This window comes from Arachis hypogaea, chromosome 13 (assembly GCF_003086295.3).
Source record: "Arachis hypogaea cultivar Tifrunner chromosome 13, arahy.Tifrunner.gnm2.J5K5, whole genome shotgun sequence".
Taxonomy (NCBI): domain Eukaryota; kingdom Viridiplantae; phylum Streptophyta; class Magnoliopsida; order Fabales; family Fabaceae; genus Arachis; species Arachis hypogaea.
Genome location: NC_092048.1, coordinates 125,637,817 through 125,641,425, shown reverse-complemented (window position 1 = coordinate 125,641,425; position 3,609 = coordinate 125,637,817). Strand labels below are relative to the sequence as shown.

General features: G+C 35.0%; 2 long non-coding RNA genes across 2 annotated transcripts; both read right to left on the bottom strand.

The window, feature by feature from the left end:
• Nucleotides 1–676: 676 nt before the first annotated feature.
• Nucleotides 677–1,612, bottom strand: LOC140178196 (uncharacterized). Its single transcript, XR_011870453.1, has 3 exons — nt 1,527–1,612; nt 1,176–1,435; nt 677–1,083 (listed from the first exon to the last, which is right to left on the bottom strand). It is a non-coding gene; the product is annotated as an uncharacterized lncRNA (long non-coding RNA).
• A 654-nt stretch (nt 1,613–2,266) lies between these two features.
• LOC112736021 (uncharacterized) lies at nt 2,267–2,994 on the bottom strand. Its single transcript, XR_003168693.2, has 3 exons — nt 2,837–2,994; nt 2,471–2,562; nt 2,267–2,356 (listed from the first exon to the last, which is right to left on the bottom strand). It is a non-coding gene; the product is annotated as an uncharacterized lncRNA (long non-coding RNA).
• Nucleotides 2,995–3,609: the final 615 nt, after the last annotated feature.

Below are 3,609 nucleotides of genomic sequence, written 5' to 3'. Positions count from 1 at the left end.
TTTTTATCCGCGAGTGACCATAGCACATTTGCAAAATGAATTCTCAAGGGATTTCTCGTCGCACCTATGCATATAAATACGCGTATCTTATCTATTAGCTTTGTATTTAATTGAAACAATTTGTACTTTTCCCAATTTGTACTTTTCAACTATTACTAGTATTGTCTATTGTGTCTAAACCTGTAATACATATCTGGATAAGACTTTACAGTAAAGCATCTAGCCCAAGTCTCAGTTAATTGTCTACTTTAGCTTTTCACAAAATGAAACTGATATAAATGAAAAAGGATTAATAACCCCATCCCCTAGAATCAAGGATCGTTAATGCAAAGAAGGGGCAGAAAAACAAACGAGGAGATGTATCTGTCAGCATATAAATCTCGATTGTCAAGTATATTCCTGCCAAGATAGTGCGCTTGGCATACCAATCAATATCAGAAGCATTGTCACCTGCAGCATGCCAAATCTCACCCACGAACATTGCCCTCTGCTTAAAACTAGTTGGAACATTCACTGGTTGAGCCTGTAATGCAAGATATATATCCAATGCCTAATAATACTTCATAGTCAATTAGGTATACTCGTCACAATTTAGTCCAGAAATCATCACATGCCACAACCCCTTTTTTCTTTTATCAAGCAATATATATAATCGAATATATTCAAAAGTGTCCTAAGGTTTACTATTATGCAGTTTACCATTAATAAAAAAAGAGGGGGTGGAGGTTACCTAATTGATCAACAACTTGGCCATAAGCCCATAACACAAAAAGAAACTTAAGAAAGTCTTCAGTCTTCACCCTTTACTGCTATGTACTTTTACTAGTTGCATGTTAAAATTTGCTTAATTTTATTCTTCTTTATGTTTTCCAAATAAACATCTCATTGATTCTAAAGCTAGTATAACTTATTTAAATATACTAAAGTTATTGTGAAATTACAACAAATATGCAAAAGTGAGTTGGTGATATGAATAAGCATGCCATGTACTGAAGAAACAAGCAATTCTAACACATCATTGGCATTGCAAAAGGGTACTATCATACTATTTATTTCTATCCCTATCTTACCCTTTTGAGTTTCCTACAAACAAAAAAGAATATGAAGATTTTGGTCTCAATACTAGTCTTAATTCAGGTTGATCCATTTTCATAATACAATAAACATAACAAAACCTGATACTTAGTCTTGTAGATGTTAACAGCAGCTGCATGAGCTAGTAACTGATAATGTGACACTATATAAGGTTCAGTGGCAGAATCACCCACCACCACTACAATTAAGGTTTTGCCATGATGAACATCTTCCAGGTGCATAAGCTCCAATTGCGTAGGCGAATTTTCCAATAGACCATGGCTCGTTGACTGTGATCCAATGCTTCACTCTATCTCCGAATTCTTTAAAACAAACCTCGGCATAGTCTCGAAAATCATCACTATAAAAGGGAAAAAAAAGAGAGAAAAAGATTAATGTTAAAGGCATGCTGACAAATCTTTTGACAAATATAAGTAAGAAATTTGAATTACACTATCTTAGGACTTAAAAGGCCACCATATTCATCTTCTAAGACTTGAGGGATGTCCCAATGTAAAATAGTCACAAAAGGTTGAATTATTGAAATAGAAAAAGAAAAGATTGAATTAAACAATCAAATATTTTAGCCACATATACAATATGATGAACCTTTAGCTAGTAGCTCACTGATGAGGTTATTATAGTACTTGATTCCTTCCTTGTTTACACTTCCACTGAGCTTTCCCTCTGCAATTAACCAAAGGATCTAACGTTTAATTAACTTAATAATAATTAATGAACCACTTCACTCTGATGAATAATATAACATAAGTAAGAATAAGAAATATATATTACTGAATTTAAATCAATGAAGATCACAATACAGCAAGCTATATAATATGTTGATGACTTCATGTCTTCATTTTCATATTGGACTTTTACTTGGTGTTCCCTTTAAAGACAGAGACAAGGAAAGAGAGAGAATTAGAAATGTATTTAATTTTCCCCACATAACAAATTAATAATCTAATAATCTTAAAAAGATAATTCAAATCTATTATATTAAGTTAATTAAGAGATAATAGTTTCAATGGTCTCTGAAAAGATCACATGTAATTAATTTGGTCTTCTAAAGATCAGAGACCTCAATAAGACCAATTTAAAGTGTTTTATCTTTCGAGTACTAAAATGACGCGAACCATTTTGATTATTAACTCTTACAATTATTTTGCAAACTTAAGAGTAAACTAGTGTCATGTTTCTTACTTGGTAGTATTCTGGACCAAGAGATGGAGAATCTATAAGCATCCATGTTTAAATCCTTCATGATCTCAACATCTTCCTGCATTAGCAATGTTTTTCTTTTTTCAGAAGAATCAAAATGATTATGCCTAATTTCTCTATTTTTGAATTGTTACATACAAGCTAATGATTCAGGTGATTTGAAGTACTGCACCTTGTAGCGATGATATTCATCCATGGCTATGTCGCCATTACTTCTATCTTAACTTTAAAATTAATTCCTCACACTATCTTATACTTCTGTACCTACTTAATGATGATCAGAGCATAAAGGATGGTTAACAACAATACAACCAAAGGTTATTATCTTACTAAGTACAATTTGATCAAACAGATTAGAAGCATTTATATATAAATATAAATTAAAGCTTTAATTTCAAAAAGTAGAAAATAACAGTTGCATAGTTCACACAGTTGAAAATCCATAATCATGAATTCTGAAAATTTACATAATCATAACACAATTCAACCAAATAATAAACAACCAAAAAATAAAACACCAAAAGACAATAGAAGGTACCTGCAGAGGCATCTCCAATCGGGACTAGGAGAAGGAGCAGGGGAGTCGACGAGCAGAGAGCAAAGGGGAACCTTATACTAATAAAAAAAACCCTAGCGCTTCCTTTCATATCAATCAGAGAATCTGAGAAAAAACAGCAATTGTTTCTAGGCCCAGAAAATTCCAAAAAAGAAAAATGGAGGAGAGAAAGAGAGCTCACGGTGGCAAAGGGAATCTGAGAAAAACCAGCAATGATGCCAGAGGTCTCAAAACAGCTCCGCGGAAGGGTTTCTTTTGGCCGTCAACGGAGGGCTTGCGATGGACGGTGAGCGCCGAAAGAGTCACCACCTGCGAGAGTCACCACCGAAGGAGCAGCGATGGTGGAAGTTCCGGAAGAGAGAGTAACGACAGAGGCATTGCGAGCGCTGGGGTTCTTCGGAGGGTTGGGTTCTTCACGGAGGGCTGGGATGAGGGGCTGGGGTTCTTCGAAGCTTTTAGGGTTCTGAGTTCTTTGAAGAGAAAAGGGGTTCTTTAATTTCGAATAATGAAGGAGAAGAACGCAGCGTTTAAAATCATGAAGGAACGCAGCGTTTTGTTGTTTGGAGGACCTTTTGGCCAAGCTTTTGAAGCGTGCCAAAAAAGTTACAAGAAATGGCCACGCTTTTAAAACGTCACCCTAACAAAACCCTGTCGTCACGCTTTAAAAGCGTGCCTGTTTTCCTCTATGGCTATGCTTTTTAAGCGTGACAAAAAAAGCGTGGCTAAATCTCGAATCAATTGCTACTCTCATAAAA